Source organism: Felis catus, chromosome D1, assembly GCF_018350175.1.
Source record: "Felis catus isolate Fca126 chromosome D1, F.catus_Fca126_mat1.0, whole genome shotgun sequence".
Taxonomy (NCBI): domain Eukaryota; kingdom Metazoa; phylum Chordata; class Mammalia; order Carnivora; family Felidae; genus Felis; species Felis catus.
The window spans coordinates 81,628,307-81,644,238 of record NC_058377.1 but is presented as its reverse complement, the minus strand read 5'-3'; the positions used below and the strand labels follow the sequence as shown (position 1 = coordinate 81,644,238).

Below are 15,932 nucleotides of genomic sequence, written 5' to 3'. Positions count from 1 at the left end.
ACTGGAAAGGCAACCACTGTCATTTTCTGTCCTTTTTTTCCCCATACATGGTTGTTTACGGCAGGAGCACATATGTCAGGCATATGGCAGGGGTGTAGTTGGCTTCAAATGTAAGCATGACCAGTCGCATTTCATCAACTCTGTGAGAGCAGATCTCCAGGAGAAACTCAGAAACTGAACTTGTAAGGTTGGAGTTCTGGAATCCAGCCAAATCCATGTTCATTTGGTCAGGAGAGCCTGCTGGTTGAGTGCTAACAGTGGGCTATGCACCAGAGAATAACGTATCCCTCCCATTTTCTTGCCCTGACCAAGCCCAATGACGTGGGTCAGGAATAACAATAGTTAATATTTATAGAGTGCTTATTATGTGCCTGGCACTTTGCTGAGTGCTTTATATTCATTATCCTATTAAATACTTTTAACTACCCTATGAAGTGGTTATAAATATTACCCCACTTTAAATTTTTAAAATCTGCAGCTTCAAGAAGGTGAGTCATTTGTCCAAGGTCACACAGACTGTCCCAGAGCTTTCTCAAAGCACTCACAGAAGGTGCTAAAAACAAATACAAGAAAACCTACAAAAACTCTAAACCCAAACCTTTCCAAAACCCAATACTTATGGAATGAGTAGCTGTTGAATGATGGATAGTAAGTTTGTGCCTTTACAATGGAAAGCTGTTTGTTTTCTCCACTAAAAATATGAATCTCTCCAGTCAACTTGGCTGGAAATCATCTACACTCAGGAACATGATAGAGAAAAGTGTCACTGTCACACTGACCTGTCTAGGGACTGCTGTCATCCCACACAATCTGGCAGCTGGTCCTTCTTATATGAGAACAGATTACAATTAGTGTTGTCTCATTTATTTGGGCCTGTGATTTTCCCTTTAATCATGCCGTTTGCTTTATTAACATAGTCTCTTTGTTCATCTTGTTCAATCCTGTCCACCTTTAAGTTCAGTGCAAATTCTGTCTCCTCCTGAACGCGTCCTCCGGGGTTCCTTGATCTCTATTTGCTACTACAATGGTTATGATTCTTTAACACCTGATAGAATGTAGCAATTGGCAGGAACCCAGAAGATTATGCTTAGAAGGTAAGGCCTCAGGCCCTGGGTAAAGAGGGCTTTAGGCAGATACTGTCCTGTATCTTGGACAGTCCCTGGGATGGTGGTTAATAACGACTTAATGATCTAGTCTTTGTGGCCAGACCTTTGGTTCTATGTCCTTCATGGCTAACACATCCTTCTTTCCTCCACCTCTTGATACCTGTAGGCTTCAAATTGTGCCTACATACATAGACACAACCTTATAATGACTGAGATTTTAGACAGTATTCCAATTGACATTCAGGTGTTTATACCAGGCAGTTAACCCACATCGTAGCAGGGGTCCAGTACTCAAAGAGCATGGCCGATTGGAACTCAAACAAAATATGTAAGTTTCTAGGGCTGGGATTTTGGGACCATGGAGGTCTTCTGGATTCCTTCTTCCTGTATCTTCTTTCTCACTTTTTGCTCCTTCCTGACGTTCCACTCTTGGAATTTCATTCTCTTGGTTGGTCATATAAAGAGGCAACCATGTGGGTTTTGATGATCATAACAGTATGCCTTCTGTGTGTTAGAACTAGGGTCCAAATAATCTCAGAGCTGATATTTGATCAGAGTGTCATAGTTTGCAAAGTGCTTTTAGAGAACCTCTTCTGAGCCTTAAAATTCTCTGTAAGGAATAAGAAGATTCTTATCCTCATTTTGCATATGAGGAAACCAAAGTTTAAAGAGACAGAGTTTCTGATCCAAGGTCACATGGCCAGCAAATGAAGGACTAACATGTTCTGTGTCCCCAGGTTTTCCACCAAACCATGCTTCCCATTCTTAACATTCCCCCAGACACTGCTAACCACATTAGAGTGACCTGGGATGGTTATAAAAATACCAGTGCCAAAGCCCCACCCCAAGAGCTTCTAATTCCACTGGTATGGTTGGAGCCTAGCCATCATTATTTTTTTTCATGCCCCCTATTTCTAATGTGAGAAACATTGGTCTATCATCTTTATTTCCAAAATAATTGATGAACTACAAAGGATTGTACAAATTGATAACAGTACAAATATTAGTGTTTTTTTTTTTTTCTTTTCTTTGTAGTAGTTGCTGAAAGTGAGACTATTAAAACCACTGAATCTCTGGACAAGTAAATTTTCTGTGGATACATGAGCTTGAAAATCCAACTCGTGTCATTCTAGAAGACAGTTTCCCATCCAAACTGCATGCTCCCCCAAGTGAACTAAAAGAGGTTATCTCCTTTAACTGGTCAGCTGTTAATATTTATGAAGCTGTTTGTGCTCTGCAATTGCTCTGCCCTGGAAATCACATTTACAAGAGCTATCACCAGCTCACTTTTATATCTGACCAGCTGTCCAGAGGAAAAATGTTAACTAGTTTACAGTTTATACTTTCTCAGAAGTTTTATGGCGAAAACACATTTTCCAATAAGTACATTCCTCTCTTTCTCTGCGTTTCAAGCATAGCACTTTAGATGCGATCAGTGGCTTGGCCCTGGAAACACAGTCTGCTACTCCTGGCCGGTGAGGTCAGCGTACTCAGCAGCGGCAGGCTGGCGGAGCCGTCCTAAGTGCGGACTCCTCTCACTCAAAAGGCAGGGTCACTTCTTCCTTCTGTGTCTCCCGTGCAAGGGGGTCTGATGTGCTGGGAAAGTTACAGAGACAAGTGAAAGGAGGCAAAGTGGGAGAAACATTTTATCTTCTGAGTAATTAAAACCCAGCTAATCAGAAGTTTCGATTAATTAGAACCCCCTTCCATTGCAGTGGGAAGAGATAAACCCTTACAAGACATAGTTGTTGTAAACCATTTAAAAAAGGAAACCTTTCTGGGATGCTTGGGTGGCTCAGTTGGTTAAACGTGGGACTCTTGGCTTCGGCTCGGGTCAGGATCTCAAAGTTCTTGGGTTTGAGCCCCACTTCAGGCTCTACGGTGACAGGTCCTCTGTCTCCCTCTCTCTGTCCCTCCCCTTTTCATGCTCTCTCTCCCTCATAAATAAATAAATATTTAAAAAAGAAAAAGAAAGAAAACCTTCTGTGTCCTAGGTTTTATTAGTGTAAGAATTTAAAATCAAAGATGATCTTTATTCATCTTGTATCCTTCATACCTAATACAGTGCCTAAAGTATATCTGCACTTAATATATTTGTTTTCAAATTCATTAAAATATTTTTTTTAACATTTACTCACCTTTGAGAGACAGAGACAGAGCGTGAGCAGGGGAGGTGCAGAGAGAGAAGGAGATGTAGAATCCGAAGAAGGCTCCAGGCTCTGAGCTGTCAGCACAGAGCCTGACATGGGCTGGGACCCATGAACCATGAGATTATGACCTGAGCCAAAGTCAGATGCTTAAACGACTGAGCCATACAGGTGCCCCTTTCAAATTCATTTTTATTTTCATCAAATAAACATATGCTCATAGGTTTTGTTTTGTTTTTTTAAACAGTATACTTTCAAGATTTATAATGAAAAACAGCCTCGGCTTTCTTCCATTACATCCTGGTTCCATTCTCTAGCAACTTTGATATTTTGACTATTTTTTCTGACATTTTTCTTCTTGTGTCTAAATAATACATTACTGCTGACTTTTCTGGATTTATCAGTTTTAAAAATTATTTATTCACTGGGTGTCAACTTTGGAAACGATCTGTTGACCCATTATGGTAGATGGGGATCCAGTTGTGTGTTACTTCCTTTCCCCCTGACTTTTCTATCCTTCCTCTCCCTTTGAGCATAGTTTATGTGACAGTTCTGTTAAGTACACATTTATGTTACTTTGTCTATGTAAGTATTATTTGCTGCTGAGCCAAGTGGTTATTCTTCAATTATATTTTCTTTCTTGTATGGTTTGTTTTCTTTCTCAGGTTAACTGCCTGCTTTTATGTTTATTTCCTTCCTTTTGCTAAAAGTGTCTCGAATTTTTCAATAATTCCTTCTAAACACAATACCTACATGCTGTCAATACTATTTTTTCACATGTGCTAATATATTGTCATATGTATCAAATAATCTCTTAGTTCCATTTTGATATTCCCTTTGGAGACCTCTTGCTCTATTTTTGTTCAAATCTTGATGGGCTGTTCTGTACAACTGCTTAACAGCTGTCATCTGTCTGTAGTAAGAAGCCTCTGAGTGGCCCCCCTAGGGATCCCATGTCTTGGTATTCTTGTTGTTGTGTAATTTTGTCTACTTGAGTGTGGGCAGGAACTATTATTCACTTCTGATAAACTTATGTGCTAAGTGTTTGAGAAATACTGGAAGAAGAGAAGGGGAAGAACAAGGAAAAAACCTTTTATAATTCAGATAAAAGACAGTGTTGATTTGAACTAAACAGTGGCATTGGATATAAAATAAATGGCAGGATCAGAGACCTCTTAGAATAGATGGAAAACCATCCTGTGTGATCAGTCTATTATCTGTTTGATATATATTAAGTATCCGTTAATGTAATCTACTTAGATTGTTAACTTCTCAAGGGCAGAGAGGAGTCCTCATGTAAGCTGCTTATCTGAAGTTTTCAAATTAGAGCTGCGCATAAAGTGGGTGTCTGTGGCACGTATTGTCTTGCATGTCCCCCAATGGCCCTGTCCACTCCTCACCTCCTTGCCCCCCGCCCTCACAGTCCTGCTAGATGACTGGACTCATTAAAACTCAATCATTTTCATGTTAACCTTAAATGGGGGACATTGAGTCTATGGCATTTCTCTCTGGTTATTTGGACTATTGGGAAACAGAATATATGTATGGGAGTAGGATTCATAGGGCAGGGAAGAACAAAAGTGGCTGGCTGGTGAAATGGTTCCTCTGGCAGCCACCCAGTATACTTCTCTGCTTCTTCAACAGTGACCATCCATTCTTCCTGCTGAAAAGAAGCAATCTGTTTTAAGCCAGAAATATCATGAGAAGGAGACCAAGTTTCCACAAGTGAAAATTATATTAATTATATAACATCTAAGCAGTTCATGGGAATCTGAAAAAGTATTCCTTTTACAAACTCTTGCAGGGATCTATATTCACTGAAGTTGGACACATGGATTGGACCCAGCATAGATTTCCTTTTCCACTCAGAGATGCAATGTATATACTCATCCTAATTAATCAAAAATATTTTGGACAGATGCTCAAGATACCCACACGGACGTTAGACAAAGAGGGAACAGAATAGCATTGTACTCAGTAGCATTATCAGTATTATATACTTCATTCCAACATCCCTAAAACATTTATGGTCTAATTTCCTATTGAGTAAATGTGTGAAGAAAACATATATGGTTTTAGAATGGATCATTAAAAATAGGAGGCACCAAGACACCTGGTTGTCTCAGTAGGTAGAGTGTGTGACTCTTCATCTCGGGGTTGTAAATTCGAGCCCCACGTTGGGTGTGGCGATTAATTAAAAAAAATCTTTAAAAAAATAGGAGAAACCATTTCTTCCTTCCCTCCCTTCTTTCTTCCTCCCTTTGTTTCTTCTCATGTTCGCTTCCTGCCACCTCTCTTTCTTCATCAATTAGTTGAGTAACTGTTACGTTCGGTCCACTAAGTAAGGCAAAATTAAGAAGAGAAAGCCTAGTATATTACCTTAAGATCTGGGAATAATTCCTCCCATTAATCAGGCCCTGGAGACCAAATTTTAAAGCAGCCTCTCCAACAATAAAACAGTTTTGCAATGGGGATCTGCAGGTTGGTGACTTCTACACCCAGTTCTTTGTTCATGCCCTCATTTTATGGTTTACTATCTGCTTCCCCTTCACTCTAGTGGACTGTGACCACCTGGTGGGGCAAGAGACTAATTTTCATTTGGGTTTCTCTTCCTTGTCTTCTGTACCTCATCTCCCCCCCCCCCCACTCCCACCCCCACCTTCCTGGACTGTAGGAGCATACACTGAATAACATGTGTGAAAGCAATCTGAACTTCTTGGAAGTCAAGAGTGACAGATTCAAGGCAGGGCATTGTGATTTTCTTCCTGAAATCTGCTGTTTAAAATATTGACTTCAATAAAAGTACTTGATGTTAAAAGAATTAGCCTATTCCATTTATGATGATCTTTTAATTGCAAGAATCTAAAGGCATATAAAACATTGGTTAAAATGACCATTAAAAATGGGATCAGATGGTTTCTTAATTAAAGTAGTCGCCTCACTTTATTAGTTAGGAGAGGCTAGGCTTATGCTGTGGTAACAAACAACCCTGACACCTTGGTGGTTTAACACCTCAAGTTATTTCCCACTAATGCAAAATCCACTGGAAGTCCAGGCAATTCTCCGGGGCAGCTGCCAGGGCAGGAATTCAGCGGTCCATACCACTTCAGTATGGGACTCCACCATCTCAAATGAGCCTTTCTCCATGATTGCTGGGACAGAGGAAAACCAGAGTGGAGAATCACACAGAGCACTTCACTGACTCAGCTTGGGAGTGCCATATATCATTCCCACTCATTTTTTTCTGTTCTTAAGTAGGCAGATGTCCCTCATTCTCCCTGAAGTACTAGGAAGTGTAGCTTCCCTTATATACCCAGAAGGAAACAGGAGCTAGTTATTGAGAGCATTAATAATGTTTACCATACTACCATACTTACTAATACTCCTGGAGCTAGCTCCCAATTCCATGGGTGATAAAGCATAACAGTAATAAAGTTGAAAGGCAATCCAGTGCTAACAACTCATTCTTAGAGATAGGGAAACCAAGAATTTGTGCCCAAGGTCATGAGGTCACTAATTATGAGTCAGGAGTAGAACCCAGAGCTCTTGATGCTCAGTTCAGAATTCCTAGTCTCGTGACAGTTCCCAAGTGCTTTCCTTGGGAGGTTAATAGGTAACTCACATACATGAAAGTGATCCTGTGGTCAAATTAATCCACAAAGACAGGTTAAACACTAGGATAAATAAGGCTAAATAGGTTTATTTGCAGGAGAACTCCTCAAAGCCCTTAACGTAATAAAATACATTGTGAATCTTCATGTACCAGAGTATCCAGTAATTATTGACCATTTTTGAACACAGGAAACATCCCCTTCCCTGTAATATATATTTTCTTCAGAGTACCTTATAAGTGAGGATCACACTATCATATTACCCTTGCAAAATTGTTATGCAGACAAAGTTAATCTTTGGAAGTTAACCTCATCGATATTGTTTAATAGATAGATATTTTTTTTCTCTTCACCCCTCTTAAGTACCCATTTCACTCATAAATCAAAATCATTCTGGTTTTAAGAGCTATATCCCACTGATACATACCACTAATCTTACATTCATACATTATCTCCACTCATATAACAAATAGGTAGTGAGCATAGACTTTATGCCAGGTCTGATATTGATGGTAGATACTTAAAGATGAACAAAATGTGATCACTGTTTTTATACTGCAAATAGACTAAAATGGGAGACAAAACCCAAATGAACAATGTAACAAAATGTTCTAAGTGCTATTATAGACACAAGAATAACATTCTAGGGGCACACAAAATAGATGTGACCAATTTCTGCTCTTTCCAGTGAAGTGAAACTCCTAGGGGATTTTTTCAGAACTATTATTAAGTCTTTTCAATCCTTTATTTGAACAAGTGGTTTCCTGGCTCTCAGTGCTGAGATTTTCCCGTACACTAGTGACACTGTATCTTACCCACTCTAGCCTACTGGGATAAGCAGACAATGTCTTGGAATCTTGGCTTAGTAGCTCATGTAGTGGCTCTCCCTCCCTACTCCAGTCATGCGCAGATTCAATAGCCTTCCTTGTATATTTTCATCCAAGTCCATAGCAATTTTGTTCAAGGCAGGGCCAATGACCCACTTAGAGAACTACTCCCACTATTAGAAAACTTCATGCCCTTGGAGAATTATCTTCTATCTTTAAACCAATTTCAGTCTAAGTGAAAGTTCTGAAGGAAACAAGAAACATTTAAATTGTTCCAAATGGTCCACTGCCTTCCAAACATTCTTCTTGTAGAAATTTGCAACACAGAAATGAGACCTTGTGGTTGTTACTGATCCTTACTTTTTTACATGTCCTTTTCTGAATGTTCATTGAGTTCCTACTAAGGTGCCAGAGGTGGTGATAGGCAGGCAAGGGACATTCAATTCAATCCCCATAGTGATCTTCTAAGTTAGGTACTCTTTCCCTCATTTATAGGTGCAGAAACTTGAGACAATGAGATTTTACATGTCTTGTCCAGAGATAATTATGCCAATAGGTAGATGAGCTGAAATTGAATCTGGGTTTATTGAATTCCAGATCTAAAAAGTGAAATTCCAACACATGCTGTGTTTCATCCTGAGACCTCACTGATCTCTGAATGCAAGTATGCCAATCATTTAATCAACACTTGAATTCTCTTTCCTTATTACCTGCAGAGTCTTTTCCAATATCTTTGGGAGTCCACAGGGATATATTACATATATTCTGCTCCACTGGTTCCTAAACCAAAGTAGATTCTTGGGTCCTGCCTTTAGAGAATTTAGATTTTATGGGTCTAGGATAGTGTCCAGGAACCTGTATTTTTAACAAAGTGCCCTGACTAACCTGATGACTAGTCAGGTTTTAGAACACTGGGTATTTGTTTGTTTGTTTTGTTTTGTTTTTTTACATGCTATCATATACTGAAATTGGGGATTGAGGCCCCAATGGTGGGTAAAAGATCAGCAAAGCATCCTGTGATGCTTTTCAGAAAATTAAAGGTATTATCTCTCTCTCAGTGGTTCCTGGTACTATCTTCCCTCCTCAGCAATACAGCTCAGGAATCAAAAAACTAGGCTTTGGTCTTTTCTCCTTACTTATTGGCTAAAGAAGGATAAAGAACCATGATGACTATACCATCACAAGGTAGTTGGAATGTGAATACAACAGTCCATCGCACTCCTCGTCTAGCCTAATCATCTCTCTGGAAGGCTACTGCAATATCTTTCTAATTTGATAGCCTGCTTCTACTCTTACCCCTTGGTCTAGCTTTTCCGGTTTTATAGAAGGCTAAATCCATTGGAGAAATTATGCAAGGTGTTTTGGAGGCAGAGAGAAAGGAGAAACTCATCTTTGAGAGGCCTTATATCTAAGAAGAGACATTCCTCATTGGGAAGTTCAGAAATGTTGATGAAGCTTACGAACCAAGGATGAGACAAACCTGAGTAGATGGCTGGGAGATAGGACATGCTAACAGAGATTTAAAGAATGTATCATAAGCTGTGTCAGTGATGAGGTATGTTGTGACCATGATATATTGGAGATTAAAATGCTTCATCTCCTATTTTGGAGGTACTATGTATATATCCAGGATTCTTGGGAAGGAGAGGGTTTCCCAAAATGATAGCTAAAGAAGTGTACAGACTTGTAGGATATTGGTGCAGCATATTGACAATGGATATTGATAATGGGGAAATATTAAATTTAGAATTAATTGAATTTATAGAAAATAAAGTCACTGTTTCTTGCACACTTGAGTTTGTTGTCAAAACCATAGGAGAAAGAAGGCAATACTAATGAAGAGCATCCAGCTTAGCACACAGAGTCAGGTTGGTTGTTATCAGAGACATCCTGGGGAGATGACTCACATCATTCATATGCAATGTCCTTCTGGCTGTCAATATACATGCAAAACATCCCATAATTTCAGACAAGCTGTTTTATTGACAAAATGCAGAGCTGATTAGATGCTACTTCTAATTTTAAATATTATGGGAAAGGCTTTATCTGATAATATTTTATTTAAGTGATATCCATGAATAATTATGACCTTGAACTTGAATATAATAAACTGGCCTACTATAATTGGTGAAAATATGTCTCGTGCTTGTCATCTTCAGCAGGAGATTGTGCCTTCCTTGAGTTTAAGTTTATTTATTTATTTTTTAGAGAGAGACAGAGAGAGTGAGCAGGGAGAGAGAGAGAGAGGGAGAGAGAGAATCCCAAGCAGGCTCTGCACTGTCAGCACAGAACCCAATGTGGGGCTTGAACTTACAAACCATGAGATCATGAACTGAGCCAAAACCAAGAGTCGGATGCTTAACCAACTGAGCCACCCAGGCACCCCACAAATTTGTAGTCTTAAATTTTAATGTAATTATTTTTGCATTGCACAGAATAGTGTCTGACACTTGCAGGTGATTAGTAAAACTATAAAAGAAGGAGAAGAGCAATACATATTAAAAGAGAAGAAAGTGCTGCAGGTGATCAAAAAGTATGATAGTGGAGAAAGAAAGGAAAGAAAAAGTGGAGAAGGCAAGAAGAATAAGAAGGGGAAGGAAGGTAAGGAAGAACTGTGAACATTTGACAGGGAGGAGGAAACAGGTAACAGGATGGAGTTGAACAGGGAAAATATCTCTCATTTTCCATCAGATCAGAATAGGTTGTGGCTCCCAGGAAGTTTCAACCAAATACCAGGGATCTTTCTGTCTCCCTCAGAAAGCATTAAGCTTCATAGGAAGCAATTCCATAAAGCTTGGAGATCCACCAGTAGTCTTTCATGGACAAGTTTATAACCTGTAGTGGAGAGTACACAAGATTCAGGAGAACATTCTTACTTTTTATCTGATTGATTTAATATTGACAAGGTTGTGTTGTGTCCAGGGAGAAACAGGGCTTAAGCTCTCACACTCCTCAAGAGCTGCATAGCTGAGCTTCAGGTGTTCCAATTGGACAGGTCTTCCAACTGGTATCCCTATTACCATTGATGTTGATTAGAAAATATTAGACTTTGGATGGGTTTTCTCCTCCTAGAAATAGGGAAGGAAGTCTTTCCTTATGCATACTTGGAAGATTGCCTTTTTGTAAACACATTATTGATTTTCCTTTTTCTCAATCATAAACCCAAACAATTATACCTTGTTTACCTTTCTCCTTTCATTTTCATCATCTATGCCATCGGGAAATCTCAATAAATTGTACAGCTAGAGTGACTGCCTCCATACTAATGTACATAAATGTAGCCAGGAATTGGCTAATGTGGCTTTGGCAAAATCACTATGGAAAGAAGAAGAGAAAGGAGAGGTATTTACTGGAATAATGCAGTAGAATAGTCAGAAACTGCCTTTGGCCAGATGTGCCCAATAGTCTCTTGAAAATGAAATGCACACCACTTTATAGTTTCAGCGTGTCTGTGCGTTGTTTCCTTAGAAAGGCGTGGCATTCCCTTTAGAATATAGGCACCTTTATGATAACCACTCTTCTGTATAAGTAAATTTTTCTCATAATTGAAATTATTTATTTCAAGTCAAAAACTGAAAAATGTTAACAAATATTGGTATACAAAATATATATTCTCTACTCCTTTGCCTTCTTGAACAGGGAATACTAAATTTGTAACAATTTTTCTGATAAACCAGGATCATTCTCATGGACCTCCATTATTGAATTTGATGGTGATAAAAGTAGGTGTTGCATTGCAGTTTTCTCTCCTCCTCTTCTTCTTCTTCTCCTTCATCCTCTTCTTTTTCTTCTTTGTTAAACAATAAACAGTGATTTTTCAAATCTCTCTGGTTTTCAATCTCTCTCTTCCTTTCCCTCTCTCTCTCTCTCTCTCTCTCTCTCTCTCTCTCTCTCTCTTGGATTCTCCTACCCTTAGGTTCATTCTATAAGCTTGTCAAACCATATGGTTTTGGTACCTGAGCTTTGTAATGGCTATTTCATGAAGTCAGGAGAAACTTTTTTGCTTAATTTAAAGGCATATTTGGAGGATTGATTTTGCTAGAGGAAAATGGAACACTGCTTTATCTAAACTCATACATTACTTCTTAACCACTGCAAGAAACTCTCCAAGCAGTCATCTATCACTTTTCATCAGACAGTGTTTTTATAGTTTAAATGCTGACTGAACTACTATGAACAACTCTTTTAACTTTCTTCCAAATTACTACCTTGTGCCAGTACAAACTGTTCATCCCAGAAACACACTGGTCAAGTCCTGAACTACTGTGTGTGTGTGTGTGTGTGTGTGTGTGTGTGTGTGTGAGAGAGAGAGAGAGAGAGAGAGAGAGAGACTGAGAAAGAGAGAAAGAGAGACAGGCAGGAAAGTTTGTCTCTCAATCTATTTTACTTTTAAAACAAATAATAGACAAATTTTTCACAAGTAAATTCAAATCATTAAAATGTTTCTGACTGAAGCTATTTTTTAAGGCCAACATTTGAAAATAACTTGGGATATACCAATTTTGTTTTTGTATTAGATATGGCATGAATGACTTCTATACACCAGTTACAGACATTCTGGTAACCAAAGCTGATGTCTAGCAGGAAAGAGATTGGAATTAAATCCACTGCAAGCTGAATTTCTGCCATTCATCATCAGTCATCAGTGACTTTATCCTGAGACTCAGTTGATTCCATCCCACAAACGTTAAGTAATTATAGAATTCACAGGGTTACCATATTCACAGTCTCTTAATGTCAGCTTTTCTCATATATTGACTATGGCTAAATGGTAGTTTAAAAATATCTTTGTGTATTCCAAATGTCTCACATGATATTCCCATGCTTCAGGATAACATGATACTCGACTGCCATGTGTGTTTCCAGCATAAGGCCGCTATACCTTGGCTCCAGTTTAACCAAATTCAACTCCTTCCAGAACACACTATGACAAATTGGAGAGAGTCTATAATCAGCAGAGGATTTTTGTGGCTTGTAAATGCACCCCAAATTGCCAATAATGAATATTCCATAAGCAAGAAGACTTTCTTAGTTCCAAATACTATTAAGGAAGCAAAGATTTCATCAAAAATACTTATTTTGTAAATACTTTTGAACTTAGCAAATGACTATAGAGATTAAGCAGAAAGACTCCAAGCATGAATACCATTTACATCCAAAGTGTGATTTTCATGTACAAGCTGACTTCAGATGAAACTTCTCAAAATCACACTCATCTTCCAAAGGAGGATGTTCATATTTTCCAAAGGTTCAATTTCTTCGTCCAATCAATTTTGTTTGTATTACTGGGAGATTTCTATTTATAAAAGGGAAGTGTTCCTGCCAGTGATTAGGAAATAAATTGTTCACTGTTTGGAAGACAATTGACTTTCTCAGGTGGCTAGATGTCTTTTCATGCTTTGCGGTTTTGCTGAAAAAGCAGAATTACATTAAACAACTTGATTTCAAACAGATATGTTTGGAACACTTTATAGCTTAAGGCCTTTGAGACTATCTAGTTAAGAGGAATGATTTTCAAGATGAGAAAACCAAAACCTAAGAGTGAAGGAAACATCCAAATGTATGTTGTAAGTTAGGTTGATCTAACTCTTCTGAGTTTCAGTCCCTCAGGTATTTCATCACATTCATGTAGCATCATACCCTCCCCCCCATTTTTTAAAGTTTATTTATTTGTTTATTTTGAGAGGAGGGGACGGGCAGAGAGAAAAGGAAAGAGAGAATCCCAAGAAGGCTCTGCACTGTCAGCGCAGAAACTGACATGGGGCTCAATCCCATGAACCTGAGCCAAAATCAGGAGTCTAACCAACTGAGCCACCCAGGCACCCCTCCCCATTGCAGCCCCCACCATTTTTGTCATTTATTTAGGACATACTGTAAACCAGGCACTATGGTAATCTCTGGAGATATAAAGATGTATGAAAGAGTTTCTATATTCAGGGAGCTAAATAATGTAGTGAGGGAAAAACAGCAAGTATAAAACCAATAGTATGTTTTAAAAGATGTACTATAAGAACACAGAGTAGGGTGTGAATCCTTGGCAGGTAGGATAGGTAAAGGGGGCTGATAAAGACCAAGAAAGGGGTTCAATTCAAAAACTGAGTCTTAAAGGCTTATTAGGATTAAAGGTATTTCAAACAGAGAGTAGAGCGGGTACCAAGGATGTGGTACACTTGAAGGACAGCAAATAGTTTAGTATACAATGGGATCAAAATGAGATGAAGGTTACATGATGGATAGCAGTCACATAATGAAAGACTATGTATATTGTATAATGGTTTGAACTCTATCACCAGATTATAGGAAGATACTGAAAGGTTTAAGTCAGGGCATGATGTGATACTATTTGCAATTTAGGATCACAGAGATTGTATCAGAGAATAAAGGAGCAGAGGCAAGGAGAATACATTGGAGGCAATAGTAGCAAGGGAGCAAGAAATGGTGATGGTATGAATTAAGTGACAGTGAGGATGAAGCAAAGAAAGATGAAAGCGATGGATTTGATTGGTTTTTATTAATTGATTGGATGTGAGAAATCAAGGAAGGGGAAGAACTGGAGATAATTATAAGATTTCTGTCTCAGAATTCTGGTAGGTTAGTGACTTTTATCAGATTTATGATAGGAGTTTGGGATGCTATGGTTCGTCTTGATGGAGTCTTGATCCCACAGGGGATCTGTGGCTCTTGGGATCTGTCTTGGCTAGACTTAAAGATTTAGGGGTGATGTATTCTCCCAACCCTACAGCACTTAAGTAAAAGTTCTGCCATAATAGAATTTGACAGAAGAAGTATAATCCCACCATATGTTATCAAGAAACCTTACTGGACCTCACTGTTCTATCTTTATTCTTCTTTTCCATCTTCCTTTTATTTTTTCTTGCAACAAATTACTTTAAGGGGCACCAGAGTGACTCAGTCTGGTAAGCATTTAACTTCAGCTCAGGTCATGATCTCATGGTTTGTGTGTTCAAGCCCCACATCGGGCTCTGTGCTGACAGCTTGGAGCCTGGAGCCTGCTTTGGATTCTGTGTGTGTGTGTCTCTCTCTTCCTCCCCTGCTTGTGCTCTCTGTCTCTCTCTCAAAAATAAACAAATAGACATTAAAAAAATTAGTTTGAGGGGTGCCTGGGTGACTCAGTAGGTTAAGTGTCTGACTCTTGATATTGGCTTAGGTCGTGATCTCACAATTTGTGAGATCAAGTCCCATGTCAGACTCTGGGCTGACGGCATGAAGCCTGCTTGGGATTCTCTACCTCTCTGCCCTTCCCCTGTGCATATCGCACACATACTCTCTCTGTCTCTCACTCTCAAAAAATGTAAACATATAAAAAAATTACTTTGAGTCTGGAGTCATAGGTATGTTCCAGCTTTGTCATTTTGTTCAAGTCATTTACTGTCTGTGAACATCTGCTTTCTGTTCTGTAAAAAGTCAATGATCTCCTGAAGGGTAGATGTAACTCTAAAATGAAGTAATGAACGTGAAGGGCGTTTGAAGTGAAGTGTAGATATGAGCAATTTTGTATTATTTTGATGATGAAAAAACCGTGGGTCCAATGAGATCTCATAAGCCGAGGCAATGAAAATGTGTACATTTGAGCCTGTGCGTGTGTGTGCACACATCCACGGTGTGTGTTGTCTTCTCGTCACTGTGTTGGCCAGTATCCTTGTGAAGGTCTGTAATACCTTCCATTTGGACTGTTACAGTATCCCATTCTTCTTCTTCCTGTTTGTGATTCTCCTGCTGACCTAGGGGCTACAAATTCAAGGCTGCTTTTCTTTTAATATTTTCAGCTTACTACTTAGTAGATCTTGGCTAAGTCACTTTAACTCTTGAAGCCACATTTATTCTTCCTTAAAATGTGGCTAAAAACACTCAACCTCATACAGATGTAAGAAGAGGAGAAGATAATGTATATAAAAATCTTCACAAACTGTAAATCATTACATAAATATTACTTTTATTCTTATTATTCTTATTATTATTAAATATTAAATATTAAATTTTAATATTAAAATTAAATAAATAATTAAATTATTAATTAAATAATAAATTAAATAATTAATTTAATTAATTAATAATTTAATCAATTAATTAATTTAATTAATTTAATTTAATTAATTAATAATTAAAAATTAAATTAAATAATAAAATTAAATATTAAATTAAATATTAAATATTAAATTATTATTAAATATTAAATATTAAATATTATTAAATATTATTATTAAATAATTCTTATTATTC

At 38.1% G+C, this 15,932-nt stretch overlaps 1 long non-coding RNA gene across 1 annotated transcript; it reads right to left on the bottom strand.

Annotated features, from left to right (window-relative positions):
• Positions 1-3,428: 3,428 nt before the first annotated feature.
• Positions 3,429-6,760, bottom strand: LOC109492064. The gene is made up of 2 exons (XR_002145785.3): positions 6,631-6,760; positions 3,429-4,916 (listed from the first exon to the last, which is right to left on the bottom strand). It is a non-coding gene; the product is annotated as an uncharacterized LOC109492064 (long non-coding RNA).
• Between the last annotated feature and the right edge of the window lie 9,172 nt (positions 6,761-15,932).